A 10405-nucleotide genomic window follows, 5' to 3' on the forward strand; every position below is an offset into this window, starting at 1 on the left:
CAATAACGAAAAGAACTTATCGTGGGAGTAGCCAAAAAAGAAGAGACTCCTTCAACAACAAAGAAATAAATTATGTAAGTAAAGAGAAAGATTGCCAGTCCTCTTGGGTAGCCGAGAGAGTTATGTAAAAAGGACCAAGAAGGATCCTATCTGTCAGGAAAAGTAGGAGTAGTATGATCTAGCCTTAGGAGTAGAATCGAATGATTACAATATAAATAATGAGACAAAGGAGAGCACTTAGACAATTCACTTAAAGTACAAGGAAGCCTGCTGGTAGGAATTCCTCAGGGCGTATTACGGGCTTTCACCGAGGGGGTGGATCGAAGTGATTGTAGTGAAGAATTGATCTAAAACAAAAGACAGAGGATATAATTGGGAGAACATACCTTGAGGTATTTGCTCTTCTCTTTGTCCTCTTTTTTCATCAATACGTAAGGGGGGATTCTCGAAGGATTCCTTTCCACATGCTATGGGAGTAGGGTTCCGTCCTTTGACCCTTTTGACCCTCCCCAAAGAGATGGGAAGCTACCCATTCTCCAGCCGGAGGTTCAGTCCATTCCGCACTCCATCCTGGTTTCAAAATTAGAGCGCCCTCTTCTTTCGAATAGGCAAAGGAGAGTAGAGCTTCAGACCAGGCTAGCGTTCTTATTTCAAGAAAGGAACGAGGCCAGACACCTCTGAATGTATCTTGGCATACTCGACAAGTATTTTCTAGTCTAAAAGAGAATAGAGGCTGCATTGGTGCAGAATGGGTTTTCGCCTAGATGCTTTCATGTCGGAAGTGGGAAATCCACAGTATCCTTTTCAGTCACACTACTCGGGTGGGAACTGCTATTGCCGAAAATACCTTAAATAGTTATTTTTCCCAGATGGAATGGGGGCATGCGACAGAGTCTACCCTATCTAAGGGTGATTTAGACGAGCCGATATTGGGTCTGAATGGGTTCGGCTGGCATAGAAGTAAATCGGGAGGGCAAAGGAGATGGATTTCTGGTACTGGTGGTATTGGACAAGCTCTAAGGTAATAATCTCTTTCTTCTATATTTCTTTCTCATGACGACTAAGAACAGGCAAATCTAAAATTTCATTTCAAATTTTGGACCTTAACATCCTGCTGCTCATAGTGTTTCAAGATTAATATTGGAAATGAGCAGAGAAGTGGTGAAGCGCACGGAACCATTTATTAGATTACTCCAGTACGGCACGAAGTCGCTGATGCCAAGTCGGGTTCTATTCCACTAGCTATACCCTACTTGGTCCCCCTCCCCCGGTATGGTAAAGGTTCTATAGAAAATCATGAGCACTAGTCTAAGGGGAGGTTGAGCAACTCAAGCAAACCGCCTTACCTTATTCCAACATAGGTACAGAAGGGAGAAGATTGTAAAGGTGACCTCGTTATCCATACCTCCAGTCAAATAAATGGAGGACCGACTGACCTAGGTTTTCACGACCATTGACAGGTTTTGGCAAGCCTGTCAAGGGCACTAGCACATACCCTGGGATGATCATCACCACCTACACCTCACATCTCAACACAGTGGAACGTGTAACCCACCTACTGTTCCATTCAACTAAATTTATTCCTTTAATCTATAGCAACAAAGAATGAAATGAGGGAAAACCCACCCATAAAACTAGAGGGGAAGATAACACTACTAGCAAATACCATTTGGTGAAAATACTACAGGCACAAAGCATGGTAGGCCTGCGTCGGGGGAGCATACCATAGGGAAAAAGGAGAGACCAGATGGTGGAGAAGCCAAGGGAGGCAGGGTCATTTGACAGAAATGAAAGGCTTTTCCCTATTAGAGAAGGCCCTATGGAGTAAAGGAAAGTGGATGAATTCTTGGAAAAAGATGGAGCGAGCCTCTATAAAATCAAAAATAAAATAAAGAAAATTCCATGAATAGATAGATTCAACGGTACGACAGACATCGCTACCTACACATAGCTTCCAAGGTTGAGTAGTCTCGATTTCACTATAGGATTTGTGAATGAATGCTGGGCTGGGCCATCTCAAATAGCGTGAGCCATATGCGGGGAGACCCGCACGTACGGTTTTTAGGGGGGTCTATTCGAAAAAATGGTCGGCGTCCACCCGACTAGAAGGACTGAGAAATTAATTGAGTACAAAACTCATCTTCAAGCTTTACCTCATTCTGATCATTTAGAGGGCGATCATGGGTCATTAAATAAAGATCACGGGGTCACTGAATGAAGTCCTCCATTTCTTTCAGAAGTAATGACCCACAGTGAGGCAAAGATGACTAAATGATATATGGAATATAATGACAACAACAACATGTCTTAGAAGGAGATGACAGGTAGAGCCAACAATCCACTAAGACTAACCTATCTACAACTACATCCCTAGGTGGCAGTCAAATAGGGGTGTGAATGCGAGATACCAGAGGAATAATTGGCCAGATAGAGGCTAGGGATGCTTCCTTCCCACCACATCCCTCCTTGTGTGTCAGAAAAATAAAGTGAGTACATCAAAAAAGAACGGGAACTAGATCGATCTATTTATGGTGAAGCAGCTAAAGTATAACTGCACACTCATGCAATCTTTGCCAAGAGACAGGAGAATTTGATGGAACCGGTGAACTGCACTTACTTCAGGATAGATGTGTAAGACATAGGGCTCGTGGTACCTTCTGCCTAACCTACCTCCTCTACTTTGAGAATCGTATAAACGGAGAGTGGGCAGAAGAGAAGGAGGTACATAAATGGAGTCGTACACTTACTTGAGCAATACAGGAAACTGGGGAATGGGTATAATAAACTCCCCTAGGGTCAGAAAAATAACAGACAAAGCTTTACTTAGATAGGGCTTTGATTGGTCTTTTTTTCTTAGTAATTGGAAAGGAGAGTGCCTGGTATGTTATAGAAAGAGAAGGTGGAAGCATTAAATGGCAAAGAGAGGGGACTAAATAGGCAAGGAATGGGAAATCATCAAGGATGAATTCTTTGTTGGTGGAACGAAGGTTGCATTAGCGAGAGTGATTCTCTGAGCCGGTCTGGATTTCTAATGCCTCAAGAAATTGGTCGAGATAGATGACAACACCTTTTTCCCCTCTTTCTTATTGGTAGGGCAATCTTCTCTTATGGACTTCACCCCCTTCCCAAAAATAGAAAACCAAGACTCAAACTGATCCATTCGTTTCTGCAAGCAGGAGGATCCAAAGTGTTGCCCAGTTTTATTTGGGGTCGAATGGCCACGCCCCATAAGTACCCAACCTTCCTTTTGCTCTTCCTTTGGTTTACCTCCATGAATGCTCCACTTATAAGCCCTACTTATATTCCAAAGGTGCTACTTCAATTCAAGAACAATTCCCCCCTTCTATTATATAACTTAAAAAAGCTATAAACAAAGTACCAAAGTGGTTGCGGGAATGATATGCTTTAGTTACCGGCGAAGGCTTTCAAAGGCAACAAGCTTTCCATACTAGTTGTTACCTTATGCTGAAATTTTTCTAATATTATTGAATAGCATGGAGTGGGGCTAAGATAACTCAAATGGGAGAGTCGTTGATGTTGGGTGAATTTATGCATTCTAGAGCTACTATTCTAACTTATTTAGCCTTGTTTTGAGGATTATTATTATGCTATATGTGTTAATAATTATATAAATGAGAAATTATGTGTCCAATTATGTTTTCAAAATGTTTAATGGTGTTTCCACACAAGTTTTGACTCAATTCGACCATTTAGAGTTCAACCAAGAAAACTAGTGTGACTAGCTTGAGCTAGGTGTTGTCTAGTCTCTTGTGTTGGGTTATAATATGTTTTAATGAGTTAATAAGGATTTTATTATGTGTTCATATGTGAAAAAACTTATTTATAATGTTCAATGGTCAATTGGATCAAGAAAAGAGTGAAAACAATGAGTTAAAGCTCAATTTGAATTTGGCCTATGCTTTGCTAGTGTTTCTAGTTCATCAGTGAGGATGTTGTGTTGTTTTGAGATCTTAATTGATGTTTATAATGATATAGGATGCTTGTTTCATGGATTATTATGATATATTAAGGATATAAAAGCTTCAAATCAAGTGGAAACAACTCAAGAAGGCTCGGAATGCTCAACAAAAGCACAAGACGCAAGTTGGACGCAATTTGGACCCCTGAAAAGTATTGGGAGAGTTTCAACTGTAAAGGTGGCAAATGGAGGAGCTAAAAACATCACTGGTTTCATAAGAATCCCAAGTTTTTTTTAAATATGGCACGTGTATCTTAATTTAGAGTTTAAGGAGGCCCCGCAACGCTTTGAAATCGCGAACAACTACTGGAATTTGACAATTTTTTGACAATTGTGAATTATGTCCAGCTGAAGTAAAATATCTTCAAACCCAATCCAAGTTGGTTTATGACTTGTATACTATAAATATAACGTTCTAAACTCCGTTATAATTATCTTGGGACCTCTTGGAAATCCTAGATCAACTTGGAACATCATTGGAGGATACCAGAACTTCTTTTTAGGTTTTATAATTCTTTAATTTAGTTTTTTTATAGTTTGTATCATCATTCCAAGGGATTGGATGATGAATATTTCCATTAAAGGCTAAAACCCTATTTTTGGGGTTGAGGCCAAGAACATGAATACTCTTTAATATTCTTTATTGTAGTTTAATTGTGGATTATCATATGGATTGTTCTTGATTTTTTGAGCTTACTATTTTGATGATTAGCTACCATTAGAATAAATCTATATTTTTATGTAAATCCGGGAGGAGAATCATAGGATAGAATAAAGAAATTGAGGAACAAGGTTCTTACTCTTTTATGAAATAAGGAGTTTGAATTAGCATCTAGGATAGGGATATACCTAGAAGCCTTGTTTGGTTCAATTGCAAGAAGATAACTTATTGAATCTAGAAGAATTGTTGTATCTCTGCGGGAGTTGTAGTTGCAATGTTCAATAGATACAAGATTTAAGGTCGGGAGACTAAAATCGTAGCATAAACCTTGTGAATCAACAATCCGATAATCAATTAGACTGCAATAGGAATAAAGATTTGTAAGATTGTTCAAAATACCTCAACCCTAGGATTTACTCCACTGATTGTTCAAGATTTTATTTTATGCATTAGTTTAGATTATTTTTAATTTACAAAATTACAAATTTATTTTATACTCTCCTCAATTAGTTAAACTAGAATAGGATAGGCAGCGAATACAAGTCCCTGTGAGATCGATACATAGGCTTCTTTGAGGCTACTATATTACTTGATAAGACCACGTACACTTGCGTGTGTGCTTGGGTGCTGTCAGCCATTTTATGGGTGACCTTATTGTACGATTCAGAGAACACTTGTGTATGTGATGCAAGTGAACATCTACGAAAAAGCTATCATAAAGTTTTGTTCTTCGTTCCATCGGCAACCCTATCTATGTTTCTATAATGGACCAAGAACACACTCATTCTTCAACCATAGAGAGACTTTTGAATTGAGAGGTACCATTAAGAGCTCAATATATACGAGTGTTATTCAGTGAAATAACTCAAATTTCAAATTATTCACTTACTTTAAATACTCATGCTATGGATATAGGAGCATCAACTCTGTTCCTATGGGCTTTTGAGGAGCTGGAGAAATTGTTGGAAGTCTATGAAAAAGTCTCGGGAGCCAGGATGCATGCCAGTTTTACACGACCCGGTGGAGTGGCACTAGATCTACCTCTTGTCTTATGTATAGATAATAATTCATTCACACAACAATTTTCTTCTCGTATCGACGAATAAGAAGAGATGTTAACCGGCAATCGTATCTGGAAACAATGATTAGTGGATATTGGTACTGTCACTGCATAGCAAGAAAAGGATTTGGGATTCAGTGGTGTAATGTTAAGAGGTTCTGCGCTATGCTGGGATTTGCGAAAAGTAGCACCTTACGATGTTCATGACCAATTGGATCCATACATACCATTAGGTACCAGAGGAGATCTCTATGATTGTTACTGTATTTGTATCGAAGAGATGTGACAATGCCTAGTGGCGTGATCAAAGCCATTGATTGTAAGCTATGTCCTCCGTCATGATCTCGAATAAAATTATCCTTGGAATCGTGCACCATGTGAAACATATATAATCATCGTTCTTAACCGAGACTCAGGTTAAGCTTCGTCTCGTAACCTTGTGAGGTTAGGAGTAAAGCATCCCTAGGTTGGAACATCTCGTTGAGCGTGGAGAAGCATTGGGAACCCTATATTTTTTCTTTGGAGCCATTTATTTTTCCGTCCCCCCCCCCCCACAGCATAGCACTTCGCTTTTGGTTCTTTGGAAGAATCAACTTACGTCTCCCTTCTTCATTGATTTGGGGGAAAAGAAACTGTCTGCTAGTTGGGAAGCTAGATATCAAGTAAGTGTTTTGATGAGGATAACTAATCTAAAATGCTGGATTTGGTTAATAGCATAATAGTGTGGTGCCTTACCGCACCACAGGCAGATGTCTGGTAGCGTTCGTGGTGGTGCTTCAAGATTCCAATGTACTGCATCCAAGATCGAAACGAGCTTGCCGGTGGACCACTGCTGTCCTATTCTTGAATGAGATGGAGCACAACCATCTTATCCATTAAAATAGCTAGAAGCTATCATTTCAAGTCAAAGCACCAAAACAAAAAGACCGGGAAATGCAGAGGCATAGGAACCACGGGACCCCTTACTAGTAAAGGGAAAATAGAAGTGTGCTCATGCGCACCAGCTAAAAAGGCCCTTTCCCTTTTTAATAATAATAAATAAGGTAATACTTATAGATCCAACCTAGTCAAGGGACTTTGATGCCATTTTTATAGGTTGGGTTGCTGGATATGGGATACTCATAGTAAGCTGGACCAAGATCCAGCCGAGAGAGGGCAATCTTTAGAAACAACTGGTTGGGAAAGAAAGAGAACTTTTCACGTTTTATTATCTTCTTCCCTCCCTAGGAGTAGCATGAAAAGAAGTATTAACATTATTGACCCAATGATAAAGCACTAACACCTTCCTTGTTGGGGATCCACACTGGGAAAAGGCTGACACGATGGGAAACTAGTTACTAGTTACAAAACTCCAATAAGGTATTGAGAGGGCTATCACAGTAGGGTGCGAATTTCTTACCCAAATTTGGAAACTACCCCTATTTCTATTTAGGGAGTTGAGGCGAAAAATGGCTTGATGAATCATTCGCCATGAACCGTCCACATTTACTTGATTATTAAAAAGGCTATAAGTATACAGTGCCCTATAAGTAGGCTGTTTTTTTTGGAATGCAGTCTGATATAATTGTAACCGTGTTTATATAGAAATATATCTTCGATGTTGTTATTTAAAATGTCTATTTCAACCGCTCTTTCACCTCCCAAAGAGCAAAGTTGTCTTGATGAGCGCAGATGAGGAAGCGGGAGCAAGAAAACCAATAATCTCTTTCTTGTCCTTCTACTTAAGGTTAAGGGGAAAAGATAAGTGTTTTTGCTATCAAAAAAGCGAACGATCAGCGCGAAGGTTTAAGATTTAGCTGAGTGTTAGAAAAGCTAGATTCTCATAGTGAGGTGCTTTAAGTTAGCGAAGCACAGTAGTAGTGTCGAAGCCCTATGTGCTATAATACTGAGCCAAGGATGCTCCACCTTCTCTATAGAAGTAGTAAACTGATTTCTAAATAAATTAACACCTTGGTAATGGCTTAATCTATAGATAGAAAGCCCTATGATGGGAAACTACCACATTAGGTTTGGAGAGAGATGGGTTCGGTTATAATAAAGGGGAAGAATATGCAAGCTTTTTCTATCAATAGTCAGCCAAATGACTATAGGATCATCGGTCTACTCTACCTCAATTCACCATTTTGAACCTTATACAAAAGGTTTTGCCGTTCCATCTTCTTCTACCTATACCATAGTTGAAGCACATAAAGGATAATTTGGTGTATTTCTGGTCATTAATGGAAGCAATTGTCCCTACCATCATAAAATAAGAGCACTTGGATTTTCCCATTCACAAGGACTCGATTCTATGTCCAAATATCACTTGCCAATAGATGTAGTCACCATCATAGGTACTCAAGCTATTATGTCTAGAGAGGTGGATAGATAGGACTACTAGTTGCTTGATCAAGACCCTTTATTTATTGCAAGCCAAAATCCCAATTTATATATCCCTTTTCTTTATTGTTGGAGATTTTATCCAATTATCAGCCCTAATGTGGAAAGGAATAAAGAAAGAATAGTTAAAGATGGCTTAATAGTAAGAGAGAACCCCCTCATCTCATGTCTAGGAACATTTATGTAGATGGGATTGGATTCATAGTGCCAGTTAAGGGTAGGTATAAACCTTCATTCATCTTCTTCAATCTTTCTTGGAATATCCATCATCTTGGTCTCAAACTTGTTGAGCTCTCCCTGATCAAAAGTTCCTATTTTTCTGCCTCATCAATCGTCTCTGACTCCCTAAAAAAAGAAGATTGGTGAGCCTTATGTCCCTTCAATATTCCTACTTATCTTGCCTTGTCTTAGGCACCGCAGTGGACTGATTATCTTATATATAATATATACTATAAAGATTAAGGGTATAGAGGGTCTCCCTTATGTAGATTCGATTGGGATTGATTCTCAGGATCGAGCCCTTATCAGAGGCGTGCCTACCGGCACCTGTCAAAGTCTTCGGCTTGTATGAAATCTTCTTCCATTTGCTCCAGCTATGAAAGAAAAGAAAAGGCACAACACTTTACTATCTTATACAGCTCTTTGTTTACTTCTGGCCTTCCCGAACTCCTACACGGGGGGAGTCAGATCTTGGAGTAAGCTCCTTTCCATGGGCAATCTATCAAAGATTTTAGGCCACTAATTTAGTCTTTGTCTAATCTGTTGTCGTACTCAAAAGTGAGGGGCTCCAAAAGTAGATGCGATCGGCCTCAGAGGAGAGGGAAGGTAACTTGGGATTCTAGGAAAAGTGCTTTTTTGTATATAGGCCTTTGCATAGGATAGGATTTTCATTCCTCCAACCAAAGCTAGAAAAGAAAGAAGCTCTCTCTTTTTTCTAGCCTTCTTATTTTAAAGGCATATAGTGCATTCTCACTTTCAGGGGGGATTCTTGGAAAATCTAGTACAGAGAGGAAGCGAGGGTGGAACAAGTGAATCTAATGTGAGGGAAGGATTGCTGCGTCAGTCGAAACTAGGGCTTATGCAATTGAATCAGAAATACATATGTAAGATAAAAATGGAAGGACTAAAAACATTCTTTGCAAGATAAGAGAAAGCATTAGATGAAGCCGACTTTATCCATCTCACATAGCAACTTCCTCTATCGATAGCTTAAAGCCGCCCAACATAGAGAACGAACATGGTCGGTTGGTAATTAATCTTCGTTTGGATAGCAGTACGGTATACACATCAATAAATGATCTTTGTTTTTCAATCCCTAGCATTCCAAAAAAAAAGAGAGAAAGAGAGAGTTAAAAGCACCCTGTAGATAAAGATCAAGAGCCTGTAGACCGGTTTTGAACTATATCCCCCTTCTGTTAATCGAGAGTGTGACAAAGTAACCACAAATATTGTGCAGTAAAATACGGTGAGTCAGAGTAGCTGCACTTCTTGTTCTTTTTTCCCGTCAATTCTTTAATGCTTCTTTCAGGTCTCGCTACCACTAACCATAAGAATAATGTTATACTATAAGAGTGAGGTGCAAGTGTTGCATAAAGTTCTATCATCCATTGCTCAAAACTTTCTTTGAGCAGAGCACTTTCTTTTCGGTCCTTTGTAAGCATAGATGGGCTTTCACACCCAATTATGTTGTGGGTGGGATGAAGGCATCTATCTTATTATATGGAATAATATTGTTAGATGGTTAGCGGCTAGAATAAAACAAGGGGCGTTGTATGGAGGTTTCCAAGAAGAGGTGTGAAGCATTTAAGATGCATATAGAATAGATGGTAGGGTTCCAAACCACTCCTAGCACCGAAAGAGAAGGCCTTGTTCTGTAGGGTACGGCCCTGGACAGTGGAAAATGAATAAGATGGAGCCTACCTACTTGGTTAGGATGAAGTAGATAGATCAAAGGAATGGAATCCAGGTGGTTCTTATGCCACTTTTGATGGTCTCGGAGATAGATAGAAAAGTATTAGCACGATGGCCGGGGAATGGAATCCAGGTGGTTCTACTCTTGCTTAGTTCTAGGTTGATGGGTTGGGCTAGAAACACAGGTACACCCAGGCTTTTGAGAGTGACCGAGCTTGGCATCTTCACTCTCTCAGTCCCTTACTATAGTGTGATACCTATCCAATAACTCTATTCCTAAGCCCATAAGCATAAGCAGAAGGATTGACCAATCGTAGATAAAGATAGATGATGAATAAAGAAGATCGAAAAGCATTTTTATTCCCTCTCTTTTCTTCCTAGAAACTATACTAGGGAACTAGGCCTAAATTAAATG

General features: G+C 39.5%; 1 pseudogene; it reads right to left on the bottom strand.

Annotated features, from left to right (window-relative positions):
- Window positions 1-2199: 2199 nt before the first annotated feature.
- Window positions 2200-5425, bottom strand: LOC124898611 (annotated as a pseudogene).
- Window positions 5426-10405: the final 4980 nt, after the last annotated feature.

Source organism: Capsicum annuum, chromosome 5, assembly GCF_002878395.1.
Source record: "Capsicum annuum cultivar UCD-10X-F1 chromosome 5, UCD10Xv1.1, whole genome shotgun sequence".
Taxonomy (NCBI): Eukaryota; Viridiplantae; Streptophyta; class Magnoliopsida; order Solanales; family Solanaceae; genus Capsicum; species Capsicum annuum.